The 20,077-nt window shown below is 50.8% G+C and overlaps 1 long non-coding RNA gene across 2 annotated transcripts; it reads left to right on the top strand.

Annotated features, from left to right (window-relative positions):
* Positions 1-196: 196 nt before the first annotated feature.
* LOC127493094 (uncharacterized) lies at positions 197-5,496 on the top strand. 2 transcript variants are annotated; one of them, XR_011389047.1, is made up of 3 exons: positions 197-642; positions 4,826-4,907; positions 5,391-5,496. It is a non-coding gene; the product is annotated as an uncharacterized lncRNA (long non-coding RNA). The 2 variants fall into 2 exon arrangements; XR_007923068.2 differs by lacking the exon at positions 197-642 and adding an exon at positions 789-1,593.
* The last annotated feature ends 14,581 nt before the right edge of the window (positions 5,497-20,077 follow it).

Consider the following 20,077-nt stretch of genomic DNA (forward strand, 5'->3'; position numbering starts at 1 on the left):
AATCTCAGCCACACCCAGACACACACCTGGATGATCCAATGTTCCTGACACAGCCCATCCCACACGTAGTCCTAGATCTCCAACTCAGCTACAGGAATGGAGTTCCTCTCACAGCATCAGGTGACATAAGATACCACATGCTAATTGTTAGCTCATGTTGTGAAAATCAGTGAAGTGCCTAAGCTGATGTGGACGGTGGAGGTGCACCGGAATAGGGTGATCTGAGATGTGTTTAGACAGTGTTGCAATCCGTTATGGTCAGGAGTGGGGAGCCCTTTCCTGCCAAGAGCCTTTGTGTGTTTATGACGTCATTCACAGGCCATACAAAGTTACCCACTTAAGCATTAGCCTGCTGTAGACTGAATTTTGAGTCCCACCTGCAGCTGCCGGGGCAGGGCCACAAGGGCTGGTTTTGCGGGCCTTGTGCGGCCCCTGCCTGGGCGTGCCCCACCTCTGTGTAATGCTGAACCCGGTGGAGTTCACCACAGTGGATAAAATGCTGCCTCCTCCCTGGAGCCAGTTTCAGGCCAGATGGGGCCCAAGCGTGTCTGGAGTGGGGGATGAGGAGGCAGCTAGGAATGCCTGGCACCTCCACAGCGATGCCCGGGCCGGGTGAGGGTGGCTGTTGACAAATATTGTTTGGTAAGGATTTTTTAACTGACCGTCCTGAGCTGGGGGCATCTGAGGATTCCTCTTTATCAGGTCAGGGCCTCAACCTGCTCTCGCCAGCATGGCCTGAGGCTAGCAGTGTCTACACCACCAGACAGGGGGAAAAGTCATCTGCTTGCTTCCACATAGTGGGAGTAGCTCTTTGTTAAACACTCGTGCTGGGCGGCGCGCCCCACTTGGCGTGTTCTCGTGGTCTGGGGCGCCTGCGGCTTGCACAGTGCTGTAGTTCCTCCCTGCCCCCGCCCCAGATGACTCCGAGGGTCCTGCGATCTGCATGGGAACCCTGAGAGCGGAAGCTGGCTTTGTGTGGGGTCCAGTGCACACAAGTCAGGTGTCTGTGGCCTCTTTCCGCCCCCAACTCACACGCAAGGCCACGCTCAGTGCCGCAGGCACACGGCCCGGGGCAGACGACCAGGCTTCCGGAGCACGTCTCGGTCTCCGGTAGACACCCAGGGATCACAGCCCCAGAGCAGACCCTGGCCTTTCTCTCCGCCCCCGCACACCCCCGCCAGAGAAACCAAAAGCAGAACTTGCAGAGGCCGTCACGGGTCCTGGCACTTGCGGCACTGTGACGCCGAGCCACAGCTGGGGCTCTGGCCGGGGGAAGTGACACCGACATCAGAGAAACAGAACCGAAAAATACCCGAAACATTCGCCTGTGCAGGCGCCGGGAGCAAGGCAGCTCCGGCTCCCCGTGGCTCTCTCTCCCTCACTCTTGAAGACCCAGAGTTGGTCCCCTACCTGCTGCCTGCGTTTAATCTCCCAGAGTGGATTTGCTTCTGACCCAAGCTCTCAGCCTAGTTAACTTCAGTCTATTACTAATTTTCCATCCAGGAAGGCCAATCAGCCAGCGTGGATCCACTTAACAAACTTCCCGTCTCTTCAAGACATTGTTAGGAGCTATCAACAGGCCAGAAAACACGAGTATAGATCCCAGAATTCCTCACTGCGTTCCTGTGTTACAAGGGATTCCTATCCATACCGATGGCAACTTCTCCATGATTTTCTCAAATATGGAACTGAACTATACTCCCCCCCACCAACCTTACACAAGGGCCCATTCATGGACTTTGCCACGGGACTGTGCGGTAGCTCTCGCTAGAACTGGTGTAGTGTTTCTCCTCACCCCGTTGGCGCGTGGCTTGGCCATGTGACTTGCTTTGAGAGACAGGTTTAGTGAAAACTGTGTTACAGAAGCTCAGATGTGCTTGCATGATTTGACTTGGCCTCTTGTGCTTGTACGGTCCCCATGAAAAGACCCTGCCCCGGCCAGTGCCAACCCCACAGCGAAATCTGCGAAGTGGGCCCAGTGTAGACTTGTAGCTTGGAATCGTACTCAGCTGGGCCTGGCTAAGGTCAGCTGTATCCCAGCCAGCCCACTGGCCTAGGAACAAGAAAAATAAACGTTTGTGAAGCAAGACACTGAGATTTCGGGGGAGGGGTATTTTGTTAAGCGATATTATTGCATTCATAGATGACTAATAAAATCATCAACATAAGGTCTAATCCAGACTATAGCCAGAAAAAAGCGCCATCCTTGCATGGATAACCCTCAAAACTACTTCTTTCTTGGCAGTTTCCCTGGTTAGTCCAGTCCTCCCCTAACTTGATCATCTAGAACCTGTTTTCTGTGCCCTGTATTCTGGCACCTGTTCATATTCAACATAATCCTCTGTAGGAATCGGCTTGATATATTTTTAAATATTTGCCTATTTGAACACTTATCAACAAGACTATGACGTCATTGAGAACAGAGACTATATGAGTTCAGGACAGGCAATAAAACACTCCAACTACAAATACTCTGTACGGCTATCTCCTGTCTTTGCCAGAATAAGACTTCCACTTTGTTGCTGGAAACACACTGTCATTGTGTTCACAGAGCCAGCAGAAAGCCAAGGGCACAGCAGATGTGGGAGGCACTCACATACTTACGAAATGTCCACTGGGAAGGCAAACGTCATCAAGGTCTGTCAATCAGATTTCTTTTTTTTTATTATTTTTTTTGACAGGCAGAGTGGACAGTGAGAGAGAGAGACAAAGGTCTTCCTTTTCCGTTGGGTCACCCTCCAATGGCCGCCATGGCTGGCGCGCTGTGGCCAGCGCACCGCGCTGATCCAATGGCAGGAACCAGGTGCTTCTCCTGGTCTCCCATGGGGTGCAGGGCCCAAGCACTTGGGCCATCCTCCACTGCACTCCCGGGCCACAGCAGAGAGCTGGCCTGGAAGAGGGGCAACCGGGACAGAATCTGGTGCCCCGACAAGGACTAGAACCCGTGTGTCGGCGCTGCAGGCGGAGGATTAGCCTAGTGAGCCGCGGCGCCGGCCTCAATCAGATTTCTAATCTGTTGCTATTCAATATCATGTGCTTTTGATAAATAATCAGTTATTAATTTCATGAGGATATTGACTATAAAAATGTCTTTTTCCATCCAGAATACGCTAATAGAAATAATTGCAGGGCTGGTGTTCTGGCTTAGTGGCAAAGCCACCACGCAAGACTCTGGCATCCCATATTGGAGTGCCTATTGGAATCCTGGCTGCTCTGCCTCCAAGCCAGCTTCCTGCTAAGGCATGAGGGAAGGCATTAGGTGATGGTTCAAGTACTCAGGGCCCTGACATTCACCTGGGAGACCAGGATGGCAATCCCAGCTCCTGGCTTTGGCCTGGTCCAGTCTTGGCTGTTGTGGGCATTTGGGGAGTAAAGTACTAGATGGAAGATCCTCTCTCTCCTCTCCCTCTCCATCACCCTGCCTTTCGAATAAATAAATCTTCAAAAACGAAAAATAATTTTGAACTGAAGAAGCTACCTAATTAAAGGGCCTATGAAGTGAAATCTTATGTAGAGCGAACATTCACTCCCAGTTTGACAGTTTTATATGTTTCTTTCTTATTAATAAAATATATATTTGTATGACAATGAATCACTTTGATTTTCATATTCTATATTTGAAACCAGAGAAAATTCTTCAGAATCACTTTATTTTTCCATGGTTTAGTTTCAGACTCAGTGTAGTTCCTCTTTTTATTTATGTAAGCAGGAAGATTTGTTTTATATTAAAGCATTCAATGAACTAAACTTTTTTTTTTAAGATACACATTTCCTTTTCGTATACGGGAACTTTCCAGGTGACTGGTCACACTAATACACCCACATGGTACATCGATCTGGAGTTTTAAAAAAGAACGAAGTAGGGCCGGCGCCGCGGCTCACTAGGCTAATCCTCCGCCTAGCAGCGCCGGCACACCGGGTTCTAGTCCCGGTTGGGGCGCCGGATTCTGTCCCGGTTGCCCCTCTTCCAGGCCAGCTCTCTGCTGTGGCCCGGGAGTGCAGTGGAGGATGGCCCAGGTGCTTGGGCCCTGTACCCCATGGGAGACCAGGAGAAGCACCTGGCTCCTGCCATCGGATCAGCGTGGTGCGGCGGCCATTGGAGGGTGAACCAACGGCAAAGGAAGACCTTTCTCTCTGTCTCTCTCTCTCTCATTGTCCACTCTGCCTGTCAAAAAAAAAAAAAAAAAAAAAAGAACGAAATAAGCCAGCCCTCCCCCCCCCACCCCCCGCCATGGGCATATGACCAGTTTTGTGATGTGCCAGGAATTATACATCAGAGTGATGCCTGTCACCTTTGCCGTCTATTCCAGGAAGTTACCAGTGCTCAGAATTGTGTGGGGAATCTTGCTTGAGATTTTCTTTGAATCCTGCTACACATTATTTTTTTTTTTAAATTACTAAAGGCAACAAATCTTTGTCCTTTGAGGATGAATGTGATTTGGGGAACAAAGAAAAAAATTGCTGTTTGGAGTTTAATAAAAAAAAAAAAGAGGAGAGATCAAATTGGGTGACTACATAGAAGAAATCTAAATTTGTCTACAATCTCACAATGCAGAGATAACCACCCCCAATACCTTGGTATGCTTCTGTCCAGCGAGTTTCCTACTCGGGCATTTGAACACAAGTGGGGTTATTTTCACCCCAATACATATCCCACCATCCCCACTGTAAGGATAGAGGGAACAGAATCCAGAGAAGCTAACAGAGAGTCACACATCAGGAAATGTTCTCATCGCCAACTTCTTTCTAAAGGTGTGGGGGTTGAAGAAATGTCAATAGTTTTACAAAAAGATTTTTTTTTCTGATTTCCTCTGCTCTAATCCAGGTGATAACATCTGCAAGAACACCATTTGGCCATGCCACCACAACAAGCAACAAGTGAGAGAGAAACCAAGAGCGAGGAAAAGGTTTGCGGTTCTCAGAGAATAAGGACAGCGTGATGTCTTACCCAAGTCAGTCATCTGTGTAGACAATCACTGGGCGTGTGTGGGTGTGTGTGCATGTGTGTACTCCCCAGTGCCCAGCAGTAGAGTAAAATCCCTAAAACAGGAAGACATCACTAAGAGCAGGACCACGGACAACAGAACGACTCTTTCCATGATGTGTCATTTGCAAACACTGAAGGATGGCACCGAGTGTAAGCACACTGTCCGCCCACGCACACTGCAGACCATCTCGCAGGTGGAAGACGGGCGGCCTCGGTGAGGTCGGCGTTGCTCCTTTGCCATCGTGGATCTATGGGATGCAGCTGTGCTGGGGGGCGGAGCTGCCTGAGGTGCTCTCCACCTGAACTGTGTTCTGCAGACCCAACGAGAGCCGCAGGTGCTCAGTCTCCCCAGCGTCTGACTGAAGACGCTGAGTTAGACTTTCTGTTTGATTTATTCCCCCAGAAGTTACTGCAATCTTTATACTGGGGTTGAGAGGCAGAAGGTCCCTAGGAGGAGCTGAAGTCAGTGGCTCCCTACCAAAAATCTACATATTGATATGCACTGGGAGGTAGGTCTGGGGGAAGTGATAAGGTCATAAGTGTGGAGCCCTCGTGAGTGGGACGGGTGCCCTTCAAAGAGTCCAAAGAGCTCTCTCGCCCTCCCCCCAGGCGAGGACACAGGGAGACGGACCTTCCCCAACACGGAATCTGCTGATGCTTACACCTTGCAGTTCTCAGCCTCCAGAACTGCCAATGACAGAAGCCACCCAGTCCAAACCAAGACTGTCTCCACTCTGCTCTCATTTAATCCAACCACAAGTTACCTTTCTGCAGAGCTAGCCGAGACAACGGAGGGGCTGTCCACTTTTCAGTGCAACCAATCCTCCTTTCCCACTTCCTCACTTAGTCAACTTTGAAACCTGTCTCCATCTGCCTCAGAGTGAACATCTTCACCTGTGCCCAGGTGAGGACCCAGCACGTAAGATTATGCCCTTGACTATACATTCGGGGAGTTCCTATAAAGCTAAGTCAGGCTGAGAGAAAAGACTGATAAAAGTCAAGAGAGGTAGTCGTTGCATTGTGTTTCTGGAAAAATCCATGCCTGCTGCCCCTTCCTACCCCGTTTTGGCCCAAGCCCCAGGAGGGAAGATGACTGTTGGAGACCCCAAGAGCATGTGTGATGCTGTCAAAGTCCCCTGAGCCCGGGATGGTGGGGAGCAGCCGAGCAGAAGTGACTGGCAGCTCCCAGCATGGAGGGGCGGGGCTGGCACAGCTGGATATTTTCCAGGCTCCCAGGAAGGGTAAAAGAGTGGTTGACAGGAGCCAGACCCATCAGGATGAGGAAGCGCTCTACACACTGGTGACCTGGAACAAGGCCACACAGGCCAGCATGGACAGGTGATAACCCTCCACCACCCCCACCCCTGCAGGGACAGATTAGATCTCCCTGGAAACAAAGTAACCAAACTAAACAGATGCTGAAATCAAAATGAGGTACCCTCTTTAAAGGTTACATTTTGGGGCTGGCAATGGGGCATAGAAGGTTAAGCCTCCACCTGCAGTGCCAGCATCCCATAAGGGCACAGGTTCAAGTCCCGGCAGCTCCACTTCAGATCCAGCTCCCGCTAATGTGCTTGGAAAAGCAGCAGAAGACGGCCCAAGTACTCGGGTCCCTGCACCCATGAGGGAGACCAGGATGAAGCTCCTGGTTCCTGGCTTTGGCCTAACCCAGTCACAGCCATTTGGAGAGTGAACCAGTGGATGAAAGATCTCTCATTCTCTCCCTCTCTCTTTCTCTCTCTGTAACTCTGCCTTTCAAATAAATAAAAAATACATCTTAAAAAATGGTGCATTTTTTTTGCCATGTGAAATGAGTCCCCAATGCATGAACATATATAAAGTGTGCAGAAGGCAGCAATATCTCCAAGTATTGCCTTGATGACTGTGGACCAGTTATATTTCTGCCTGCCTTCCTTCCCCAGAGCAGTTGAGGCAATGACCTTGAGGGGTGAAAAGTAGGGCAGGGCACCCCTAGCGTGCTGCAAGTTGGAGAACTACTTCACTTTTCTTTATGAGGACAGTGGAGAGGTCCCTATCCAGGACCCCTTCCCAACTAGAGTGGATTACACGCTCCTGGCAGACACCCAAAGGTGGAGTAAATGAGGATACTGCAAAAAGTTCACGGGAAAAAGAATTCAAAGGTGTTCTATTTTGGTGCAAAAAATTTCTCGAAACCCATGCATAGCATTTTCATAATATGCATTTTCCACGAGCCCCTGGTGTTCCCGATCCCATAACTTTGGGCTTGGCCGTATGACATGCTCCAGCCAGTGAGATGCGGCTCTTGTGGCAGCTTTCCAGGACAGGAAGAGACTCCCAGAGGCTTTGTGTCTTTTTACTTCCTGTCTTTCACTCCTGCCCCTCTCCCTGAGAATAAGATGCCCTAGGAAGCCACTGCTCCTCCAGGTCTGGGAATGAAAGGCACTGGGTCAACCTTGAACCTGACCCAAAATCTGGAACAAAGCCTGGTCAAGCCCAGTGGAGACCAGCAAGTTCAGGCAAGACACAGTCAAGCCACAGTTGACCTACAGTCCCATGGCTGAGAAATTAATGCTTGTTTTCCTAAGTTCTTAATATCTGGGATCATTTGTTACTGCAGTAAGACCTGCCCGATACACCACCAACTAGGACTGCCTTTACCATATCATGTAAAGAAAGAGAAGATGTGGAGCCGGGGTTGTGGTGTAGCAAGTTAAGCCTCCGCCTGCAAAGCTGACATCACATGTAGGTGCCAAGTTCAAGTCCCGGCTGCCCCACTTCCAATCCTGCTCCCTGCAAATGCACCTGAGAAAGCAGCAGAAGATGGCCCATGTGCTTGGGCCCCTGCCACCCAGTGGGAGACCCAGATGAAGCTCCTGGTTTTGGTCTGGATCAGCCCTGGCCATTGCAGCATTATGGGGAGTGAGACAGTACATGGAAGCTCTGTCTCGCCTTCTCTCTCTGTAATTCTACTTTTCAAATAAATAAGTAAGTCTTGGCTGGCGCCGCGGCTCACTAGGCTAATCCTCCGCCTTGTGGCGCCGGCACACCGGGTTCTAGTCCTGGTCGGGGCGCCGGATTCTGTCCCTGTTGCCCCTCTTCCAGGCCAGCTCTCTGCTGTGGCCAGGGAGTGCAGTGGAGGATGGCCCAAGTACTTGGGCCCTGCACCTCATGGGAGACCAGGAGAAGTACGTGGCTCCTGCCAATCAGATCAGCGCGGTGCGCCGGCTGCAGCGCACCGGCCGCAGTGGCCATTGGAGGGTGAACCAACGGCAAAAGAAAGACCTTTCTCTCTGTCTCTCTCTCTCTCACTGTCCACTCTTCCTGTCAAAAAAAAAAAAAAAAAAAGTAAGTCTTTTTTAAAAAAGAGAAGCTGCATCAGGGAAGCAAGCTCAAGACAAGAGTTTTAAGGAAAGAGGATAAATTGCCTTTCCAGCAACTTCGGTCTGGCAGTGGTGGAGCAGGGTGGAGTAACAGCACGGCTGGTAATCCAGGTGGTGTCACAAAGGGTTCGAGCGGTGTTTGTGAGCCTTGGACCCCGAAGAGAAGGGTGGACTCAGGGATACACAGCTTCTTCACTCTCGATTCTCCTGTTTTCCTCAATAGTATGTCACATGCTCTCCGCTTTAAGGCCCTTACCTCCCTCCTGAGCATTAAACTTGGTAAAGAACTGTTAGGATTTGCAATGAAGTCTCCACTGCCAGCTGCCCCACTTCTCTCTGAGCTGAGCAGGACGCCTGTTTGGTATGGATTTGCACTGGCAGTGTGAACTGTTCCTGTGTTTCTGTCCACGAACAGCTGTTTTCTCCGTGTGTCATTTGAGAGGGGCTGAGTATGCCCAGGAGGGGACGGCCCATCTGGAAGTCTCTCCCCGAGCAGACAGGTCAGTTATAAATTGCCCTGTGGTTTTTCCTAGCCCGGTAATGGCTGGAGTAAAATTTAGCAGCTGAACAGTTAGCCCATTTATTTAATTTGATTTTGATTTTCCATTAAGCTCTCCTGATGTATTTAACTAGGTTCTGAAACACCAAATTGAAACATGAAGTATTTGGAAGAAAGAGGGAGTAGGAACCAAAAGATGGATGGGACGGAATCCCTTTCTCCAGTCTCCAGGCCTGGCTGTTAAATCACCTGGGAAACCCGCACAAAATCCCTCCCAAGGTGGGCACGCGCATCAGCGTTACGTCTGTGCGTCATAGAACACGGCCGCAGGCAGCAGCTTCATTGGGGAGCTGAGCTTCGAAGCTGCACAGTGAAAGTGTTGAGGTTCCTCGAGCTGCAAATCCCAAGGTCTCCACTAGAAACTTCTGGAATCTGTGCTCCCGAGACCCCAGATTCACCTTAGGGGACCTCTCCTCTTCCCCTTACCCCGGAAGCAGATGATTCGGTTATTCACAAAACGTACGGTACAAATCCAGTCCCGTCAACGCGTCACGTCCCGGCTGGCACTTCGAAGGGCACACGGTGGGCAGCCTGATTCCCGACCAGCTGAAGAGCAAGCCTGCGCCCACGGGGCGTTCCCCCATCAGAAACTCTCTCCAAAGATCTCTGCCTAGAGAGTAGGCCTGTTTTTTGTTTTTTTTTTTTTCTAAATCCATGCTGTGATTTTCACAGGTGTGTACATTTCCATGGGCCGCAGTCCTCCCAGGACAAAACGGAGGACTTAAAACTCTCAATGCTTAAATTGCCTCGGATCGCAAACTTTAATACCTGGCTCTTTTATCCCTCGTCATCTCTGGTAACAGCAGTCACCAGCAAAGAGAGGATTAGCCACAGCCTCGAGGAAAAGGAGACAATGTCTGAACCAAGAGGGCTTGGGGTGCGAGTTCACCTGCTGAACCGGCCGGAAGACAGCTGTTCGCACTGCATCTGGCTTCCCGAACTCACACAGACGTTTCAACCCCAGCGTCTTCTGTCAACAGTCACTGGATTCCCCCTAATGCGTGGTGGTTTAAGGGGAGCGACTTGATCTAATTAGGGTGTCTGGGAGGCGGCCCTCGAGGGAGGTCTTTAGGCCACTGGAGGCTCGCTCTGGGCAAGTGGTTCTCGTGAGAGGTGGGTCTGTAGCCGAGCACGGCCCCTGAGTCTCCCCGTGTGGTTATCCCTCCGCCGCTGTGCCCTGATGCGGCTGCCCGGTCTCGGACACCTCCAGACTGTCAGCCAAAATAAGCTTTTTCCCTCCCAACTGGCTCCTCTCAGGTATTTTAAAGTTAACGGAAAACCGACTAACACACCAGCCAAACTCAGTGTGGGAAAAGCAAGGGGCCGCCACGGGGGAGGCAGTGGGTGGGGCTCAAGCCAGAGATTCCACGAAATCAGGGAGTCAGCATTACCTCTTGGGGTTCTCTCAGGAGGACGCCGTCCTGGAGAGCGATTTGTGACCTCAGCAGTGCTGCCACGGGGCCGGGTCTCCCCAAATCAGCACAGGTCTCCCCTAGTGCGGTCGAGCGTGGCTGGCCGGATTCATGAAAAATGCCCGCAAAGAAGCAACCGTGCACACACACCCTGAGAGCCGTTCCACCTGAAATCGAGGGAAGAAAGAACAAACTCTTGTCTCCCGTGCAAGACCACATGGGCACTTGTGTTCAAAACTATGCAATAGGCTCACTAGGCTAATCCTCCGCCTGCGGTGTCGGCACACCAGGTTCTAGTCCCAGCCGGGGCGCCGGATTCTGTCCTGGTTGCCCCTCTTCCAGGCCAGCTCTCTGCTGTGGCCCGGGAGTGCAGTGGAGGATGGCCCAAGTGCTTGGGCCCTGCACCTGCATGGGAGACCAGGAGAAGCACCTGGCTCTGGGCTTCGGATCAGCGTGGTGTGCCGGCCATAACGGCCATTGGGGGGTGAAACAACAGAAAAAGGAAGACCTTTCTCTCTGTCTCTGTCTCTCTCTCTCTCACTGTCCATTCTGCCTGTCAAAAAATTAAAAAAAAAAAAAGTAGAAGGACTACACTTGAAAAGAGCAATAAAAATAACAAATACATAAACCAGTGACAGTGATGACGACCATTATCCAGTACTATGTACCGGACGTAACTGCCTGTGCTATACTTCCATACAGCTGGCAGAACGGTAGGTGTGTTTACACCAGTGTCACACAAACACAAGTGATGTGTTGTATAACGTCACTACTGCTGTGGTACCACCAGGTGATGGGAATCTTTTCGCTCCATTATCAGCCCATGGGACCCCCTGCACCTGCATTCCTTCAGTGGTCACTGCTGGGTATTTATAGCTTGATTCTCCCCTCTTTCTGTGCTTTCTAATTCTTCTCTCTCCTTCCCTTCCCCTCCCCTTAGCACCAAGGCTGGCCATGGTAAACTCTCAGCCAGCACTTTTGCTCTGAGTGGAGTGCCCTCGTTCTGCTGACACGGGTCTGCCAAGTGCTTCCTGTGTGCTGTGAGCTGTGCCCCACGCTGCCATTAGTGGTGAGAAGATGCTGGCCCTGTCTTTGAGGATCACGGGGGTTGGTAGGGAGACGAGCAAACACTAAAGAATGGGAAGTACTATCACGGCATTGAACTCAAGTGTGCATGGGAGGTGCCCAAACCACGCTCGGGCAGGACCTAGGAGGCTCGTGAGAGAAGTGAGTGCTCTTGTGAGACTTGTGGGGGAGGGTGAGTCTGTGTTTGGGGAAGAATAGCCCAGCAAAAGGGGCCCAGCGCATGCAAGGCCCTAGGTGGGAGCCGTGTATCTAGGAGATGGAACCAGTTGTGGTGGCCCATGTGGGCAGAAGTTACAGCGGGGAGAGAGAACAAGAGGAAACAGGGTTAGAATTCCCTGAAGCAAACAGGCGTGTTTCTTCTTCAAAGCTCTCTAGTTATACGGGGAAGAAAACTGGAACCAAAACCAAAGACTGTCACAGAGCTGTGCAAGGCACACCCTGCCCAAGAGCACCTGACCAGGAGGCGAGTGAGGAGCAGTCCAGCCCCTGCTGTGCTTTCCTGGCAGGTGCGTGGGTACAGCCAAGGCTGTGGGACCAGCAGCTCCCGCAAGGAGATCTGAAGGCTGTTCTGCAGAAAGCCCATGAGAGCTGACAGTGCCGGAATGAGACAATGGCTGTGGAGACAGTGAGAAGTGAGTGGACTCCGGGTGCTGTAAAAGCAACCACACTCGGCGATTGATTGGATGTGGCTGGTGAGAAAGGGGAAGGGGCCAAGTGCGAGGCTCACCCTCTGGTTGTGCAACCCAGCAGATGATGATGTCGTGTGAGGCTTCAAATTCGTATTCTGCATCACCTGGACATCTGCTAACATCAGAGGAGTCTAGCACTGAGCTCCCACGGACCAGGTTCTCAGCCACATGGCCCTCCCTCAGTGGGACACCTGTACGTCTGCCTGTCTGTGAGTAGGGGCCTCTGTGAGCAGGTAAACACACCAGTCACGCCCCCCCGAGACCCCCAGGCACTCAATCTGCTCCACAGTGCAACCTGCACGTGTTGCTTGGGACCAGGCCGGGTCCCCCGCCCCCCCACCCCGGGCTGGGAGTCACCTGCCCAGAACATGCGCTTAGCCGGACTGCAATCCCAGAGCAGGAAGAAGGGTGGTTAACACCAAGAACGTTCTCCGTGAAGCCAGGACAGCAAGGGAGCAGCAGGTGCTGGTGGGGAAAGCGTGGTTTCCATTTCAGACAGGACCGGCCCTTCCCACCCACCTTGTCCCTTTCATCAGGTGAAATCCAAAGGATGCCAACTCAAGGTCGCTTCCTCAGCAGACCCAGTCGGTGAGGTCGTCATGGTGCAAACTTCACGCACTTCTGGGCTTGCGAGCTTCCCGCTACCTGGTGATGGAGTGAGGCTTCTCCCTCCTCCGCTCAGTCCTCACAGCTGAGAGCTGAAAAGATTTTAGGGACAGGGATGCACAGGAAATAGCAGGCATTGCGTGCAGAAGATATGACAGGCTGCTGGCTCGGCCTCACTGCCAGGAAAGCAGGGCGAGGGCGTGAGCAGAGACACCCCGATGTTCTTTTTTTTTTTTTTTTTTTTTTTTGACAGGCAGAGTGGACAGTGAGAGAGAGAGACAGAGAGAAAGGTCTTCCTTTGCCGTTGGTTCACCCTCCAATGGCCGCCGTGGCCGGCGCGCTGCGGCTGGTGCACCGCGCTGATCCAAAGGTAGGAGCCAGGTGCTTCTCCTGGTCTCCCATGGGGTGCAGGGCCCAAGCACTTGGGCCACCCTCCACTGCACTCCCTGGCCACAGCAGAGAGCTGGCCTGGAAGAGGGGCAACCGGGACAGAATCTGTTGCCCCTACCGGGACTAGAACCCGGTGTGCTAGCGCCGCAAGGCGGAGGATTAGCCTAGTGAGCCGCGGCGCCGGCTGATCCCCATGTTCTTCGCACACCGAGGAGAGAAGCTGAGGCGACGAGAGAAAGCAGCCAGCGGGGTCCCCAGGTGGAGGGGACGTGGCAGGGGCCAGGGCTGCCCGGAAGGAGGAGCTGTGTGCCGGGAAGGTCCCGATCAGGAACGGGAACATTTCCTGGCTGTGGAGGAGGAAGCTGCTGACATCACCTCAGTGGCCACGTGCCAGACTCCGCCAAGGGACAGGGCGTGGACTTCTGAAAAAGTGCTTGCACAGATAACAGTTTTTAACTTACAGTGATACCCAGAAGTCTGGCATAAGTAATTTTTTTTTTTTTTTTGACAGGCAGAGTGGACAGTGAGAGAGAGAGACAGAGAGAAAGGTCTTCCTTTGCCGTTGCTTCACCCTCCCATGGCCGCCACGGCCGGCGCACCGCGCTGATCCAAAGCCAGGAGCCAGGTGCTTCTCCTGGTCTCCCATGGGGTGCAGGGCCCAAGCACCTGGACCATCCTCCACTGTACTCCCTGGCCACAGCAGAGAGCTGGCCTGGAAGAGGGGCAACCGGGACAGAATCCGGCACCCTGACCAGGACTAGAACCCGGTGTGCTGGTGCCGCTAGGCGGAGGATTAGCCTGTTGAGCCACGGTGCCGGCCTAAGTAATCTTAATAATATTATAATAGAATAAGCATTTATTGTTTGCCTATTAGAAACCTGATATAATTCCAGTGCTTTTCGCATATTTACTTCTTTGCTCCTCACAACGTCCCCATGATGGACATTCTATTAAAGTTCCCATTTCTTCAATAAGACGACTGGGGTGAGCATTTGGTGCAGTGGATTTTTAAAACACTGTTTGGGACACCTGTTCTCTGTGGGGGTGCCTGGGTTCAAGTCCCCGCTCTTGATTTTAGTGTCCTGCTGGAAAAAAAAATTAATAAAATTGACATAATCAGCCATGCAAAATACAGTTCTTTATAATAAAAAGATTTGTCTCAGATATGAATAATGAAAAGTCTTACTGCTGGGGTGGCCATGGGACCTGGTGGGTAGGTCCCCACTTGGGATGCCCGCTTCTCATGTCAAGTCCCAGCTCCATTCTCTGCTCAAGCTTCCTGCTAACGTGCACCCTGGGAGGCAACAGATGATGCCTGAAGTGCTTGGGTCCCTGACACCCACATGGGACTCCCAGATTGAGTTCCGGGCTCCGGACTTCAGCCTGGCCCCAACTTGCGCATTGCAGGCATTTAGGGAGTGAACCAGTGAACACAAGATCTCTCTGTGTCTCTCCATCTCTGTCTCTACGCCTTTCAAATAAATAAAAATGAATAATGTTTAAAGGCCATTATTACAAATAATATAGGAAAATCTGTTTCAGAAAATCAGACATCAAGTGAAATGTCCAAAGGCACCCTGCAGCCCGGCCTGGAGTCCTCATGCTTGAACTTGATGCAGTGTTACCTTTTGAAGCCTAAAGCCAGGCTCTGGTTATTTCAGCATCACCTTCAGCCTGTCTCAGCACAAAGCTATGATTTAAGAAGGTGTAACAGCAGGGTGTGGACCCCCAAATACCAGTCCATCTGCTACCACTCTGCCATCACGTCTGGGGTCTTTGGGTTTTGTTTTTATTGGTGCTGGGTGCTTTTTCCTTTTTAAGAACCACCTATTAAAATGAGAGAAAGGTTCAGAGTGCCTCAGAAGGCTGGGGACTGATTGAGTCACCCCATCCAACCTCACCTTGGGCTGGAGTGTTACAGGGCAAACAGTGCCCCTTGAAGCCACCGTGGTAGGAGCTGCTGGGCCATCGAGAGAGCTCCCAGGGCACCACAGCTCATGGCTGGGGAGGTAGAAGCACAGCCTTGGGGTCCTGTTGCCCCCCTCCCTAGGAAGTCCTCCATGTAGCACCCACTTTGGAGACCCGCTGGTTGCTGTTTTGTTTGGTATTTTTATCTATTTACAGAGGAGAGTAGCATGTGTTAGGTTTGGAGGACCAGACAGAAGACACATCCACTCCCAACTTTTCGCAGAGGTGTCAGTGAGCGCCCCACCCTCCAGCCTCACCTCCAGGTCTTGCCTGTGTAGACTCTTGCATGGGCCAAGGAATGGGGTCCTCGTGGGGGAACAAAGGAGGCAGATTTCAAAGCCAATGAAAGGAGGGAAAGCGACTTCCGGAGACAGCCAGCCGGCACCCAAGCCAGACACACGGCTCGAGGCCCCCCACCCACTCCCGCTGCGGTCCCCTGTCCTCCCTCCACCTTACATGCATCTTATGTGTGACATCTTCCCCTACCAGAGTGACCCTGGTGGTTCAGTGCCACCCGAGTTCACGCAGATGCACTGAGAAGTGCGCTGTGAGCTGCGGGCACACAGGACCTCCAGGCTCCCGGCATTCCCCACCGCAGGACCCGCCAGGCTCCCGGCATTCCCCACCGCAGGACCCGCCAGGCTCCCGGCATTCCCCACCGCAGGACCCGCCAGGCTCCCGGCATTCCCCACCGCAGCCCAGGCGCCTCTCCGGCCTTTCCATCTTCCTCGCTATTTAGTCGAGGCCCCTTAGTGGGCAGCGTTGCCGCTGCCACCGCCGCATGCCTCCCTCCCAGTCCCTGTACGTCCTTCATGCCGCAACAGCCCTCCTTACTGGTTTCACAGGGGGACTGGAGGAGCCCTTTAAAAAGCTCTTGCTAATGATTCAGTAATGATTTTTATGGCCTTCAAGGGATTGCAGAACGTTCGAATAGCTGTTTACTGTCAGGTCATAACTTCACTTATCTCTTTTTAGTCTTTGGTCTGATCATCAACAACCATTATTACTGTGATAACAAAATTTGACATTTTAAAAAGCCATTTATGTTACTTCAAATCATGCTCACAAGAACATTATGCAATTAATATGAGTGTTTCTCCTCAGTTTCTCACCAAGGAATTAGGCTCAGAGAAGTTAAGTGACCTGTCTAAGGTCACACAGCTAATACGTTGAAGAATTGGGATCATCTGGCATGCTTCCCCAAGGTCAGGCTTCCTTGTCCAACACCAAGGTCCAGGACAAAGTGAAGAGTAGAAATGCTGGCAAGGGTCTGCTTTGCTCTGTTTTTTAAATAGTGGACAATTTCCAATACACCAAATAGAATGAAACAGTGGTGTGCTGGAGCCGGCTCTTACAACCAGCTCCTGAAGCTGAGTGTTAGGTATCCAGAAATTCTACAGATGTCCTCTTTGATCACTGGTAGCTTGAAGTCAACCATGGTAGAACCCCAGAAATTGGCAAATGGTTCAGATTTGAGCTTCCCACATCCTAGGGCTTTTCCGGTACATTCTTACCTGCCTCTGTCACCCTGAGTCAAGAACCATTATCAGCTGGCTAACTTTGTATTATCTACATTTATAATCACTATGTCTCTGGTCTCCAATGTCTTATTTTGATGCAAATTTCAAATACCTTGTCATTTTATCCATGTGTCTTTCAACATGTAGCTCTAAATGATAAGGACTTTGAAATACATTTCCAATACACTATTTTTTTTTTAAGATTTATTTTATTTATTTGAAAGGCAGAGTTACAGAGAGAGGTAGAGACAGAGAGAGAGGTCCTCCATCTGCTGGTTCACTCCCCAGATGGCTGCAACAGCCAGAGCTGTGCTGTTCGGAAGCCAGGAGCCAGGTGCTTCTTCTGGGTCTCCAACGTGGATGCAGGGCCCCAAGCACTTGGGCCACCATCTACTGCTTTCCCAGGCCATAGCAGAGAGCTGGATAGGAAGAGGAGCAGCAGGGACTAGAACCAGTGCCCATATGGGATGCCAGTGCTTCAGGCCAGGGCTTTAACCCACTGTGCCACAGTACCTGCCCCTCTAATACACTTTTTTTTTTTTTTGACAGGCAGAGTGGACAGTGAGAGAGAGAGAGACAGAGACAGAGAGAAAGGTCTTCCTTTTTTCCATTGGTTCACCCCCCAATGGCCACTGCAGCCGGCACACCGCGCTGATCCAAAGCCAGGAGCCAGGTGCTTCTCCTGGTCTCCCATGGGGTGCAGGGCCCAAGCACTTGGACCATCCTCCACTGCACTCCCTGGCCACAGCAGAGAGCTGGCCTGGAAGAGGGGCAACCAGGACAGAATCCGGCGCCCCGACCGGGACTAGAACCCGGTGTGCTGGTGCCACAAGGCGGAGGATTAGCCTAGTGAGCCACAGCACTGGCCCCCCACTATTAACCACACCTTAAAAAATGCTGTAATTTTGAATATCATCACGTGCCCTATTTACAGTTTGATAGTTTGGCGCAGGAGCCAAAGGAGTGTTCTGTTTTGTCTTGAGTCTTCTTTAACCAACAGGCTCCTATGTGAGCTTGCTGAGTTGCTGTAACAAAGCACAACACATCAGGCGGCTTAAACAACAGAGAATCACTTTCTGCACTGGAGGCTGCAAGTCCCTGAAGGGCTTGTTCCTTGCCCGGCTGCTCCAGGCCCCGCCCCCCAGCTTGTGCTGCTTTCCTGGCCTCGTTGGTGTTCCTGGCCTGTGGCATCACTCTCAACTCTGCCTTAAGCTCCCTGGGTGGGTCCGACGGCAAATTTCCTCATCCTATAAGGATACCAGTCAGACTGGCTGAGGGTCCACCTTAATGCGTCAGTTAAAGACCCTGTCTCCAAATAAGGCCAATTCTGAAGTATGTCCAGGGTGTGCTTGGGACTTCAACACACGGACCGGGAGGAGCCAGGGCACCAGTCAGCCCCTACTGCCCCCTCTTTCTCTGTATTTCCTTACAATTTAGTGGTTGAAGACCTCAAGGCGTTGCCAGTTTCTTCTGCGTTTGATGATTGTACCATGTGATGCCATTTCTAACACATTTCCTTGTCCCCTGCCATTGCTCACTCACTGGTGGGTAGACCTATAGCCGTCGTCGGATCCAGGTGTGGCTACTTCAGCAAGAATACGTGAGGGGGACCTGAATGTCTGTGTCTCCCTTTCTGAGACATTCTGAACCACCACCAGCCCAAGGCCTGATCCATCCATGCCAAGTTCCCCAGCAGCCTATGTCTTCATGGCTTCAAACCACCACTGATGATCATTGCTTAGAAAAATGTCATTCTTAGTTCTCATTTCTTCTGCATTTATTATCTGAAATCCTTCCATTAAAGGACTTTTGGATATCAACCACTTGCTTATCTTGTACCGTTCATACAAGCAAGACAGGATAAATACTCAACACATTCCCTTTTTTATTGGCAGAGTGGACAGTGAGAGAGAGAGAGACAGAGAGAAAGGTCTTCCTTTTGCCGTTGGTTCACCCTCCAATGGCTGCCACGGCCAGCGCGCTGCGGCCAGTGCACCGCGCTGATCCGATGGCAGGAGCCAGGTACTTCTCCTGGTCTCCCATGGGGTGCAGGGCCCAAGCACTTGGGCCATCCTCCACTGCACTCCCTGGCCACAGCAGAGAGCTGGCCTGGAAGAGGGGCAACCAGGACAGAATCCGGCGCCCCGACCGGGACTAGAACCCGGTGTGCTGGTGCCACAAGGCGGAGGATTAGCCTAGTGAGCCGCGGAGCCGGCCCTTTTTTATTGGTTTTCAAAGTTATTGGTGGATCCCTGAGTGTCTTCCAAAAAGGAACAGTAGTGTGATTAGCTTATGAATTTTAACATACTATATGATTCATATAATTACTCCATTTATTCTAATTATTTTTTAAAAGATTTATTTATTTATTTGAAAGGAAGAGTTACAGAAAGGCAGAGACAGAGAGAGAGAGAGAGATCTTCCATCCGCTGGTTCACTCCCTAGATGAGTGCAACGGCTGGAGCTGTGCATCCAGGAGCTTCTTCCAGGTATCCCAGTGGGTGCAGGGGCCCAAGCATTTGAGCCATCTTCTTCTGCTTTCCCAGGCCACAGCAGAGAGCTGGATGGGAAGTGGAGCAGCCTGGACTCAAACTGGAGCCCATATGCGCTGTACGTGGCAGCTTTACCCACTGAGCCACAGCGCCAGTCCCATGTAATTATTCTTTTTAATGCTTAAAATTTCCTATCTTTAACCACTGGGAGCCCCTTCAAGTTGGTTCTAGAATTTTCTGACACAGTTCCAGAAGGCACTGAGAGTCTCCCTTGCTTTCAAATAAATCAGTGTGTGTTCTAGTCTACTATATGCACTTCTTATCCCAGGCCCAGAATCGGCCATTTGTTCATGGATCACTGATTGCTTTCAATGGAAAATGATATTTAAGGCCAACTATCTGAATGCCAAGCATTCTCATTACCAGGTTATTTATAGACCTTTCAGTGGACAGTGGTGGAAAAATACTTTGATAAGAGAAAATACATCGTAAATGCATTGCCAACAAATTTAGGATTAGAGAGTTTTAATGTAAATTATTTAATTTTATACTTGCATCTCTTCTAAACTGAAAACTTTTCTTCTTAATAATTTTAACAATTATCTACTTATACATATATATATACTCTCACATATATGTTTCAGATGAATGATATAAAAATTATCACCAAAAATATGATTAGTAAATATTATTGAATGCAATTTAAACCTGGCCTGTTGTTGTTGGTCTCCTAAGATGTAATGTCAGAAGATGCACTTTTAAACTACAGTGCTGTGAGATCCATGACATTGCTGTTTTCCACGTGCTTGACCCATGTAATCAACAAGGTTATGCAAGCTTGCGAGTTCACAGGCTGATTTGTTTCATTTTGCTTTTGATTTTTAAGGATTGCTTTCTGTTTTTATTTTATTTTATAATTATATAAAACCTTTACATAAGTCCAAAGACAAAGCAATGAAATGAGGTAGAGTTTGGCTTCCATTTCTACCACTCCAATCTGTCCTCC

Source organism: Oryctolagus cuniculus, chromosome 5 (genome assembly GCF_964237555.1).
Source record: "Oryctolagus cuniculus chromosome 5, mOryCun1.1, whole genome shotgun sequence".
NCBI lineage: Eukaryota > Metazoa > Chordata > Mammalia > Lagomorpha > Leporidae > Oryctolagus > Oryctolagus cuniculus.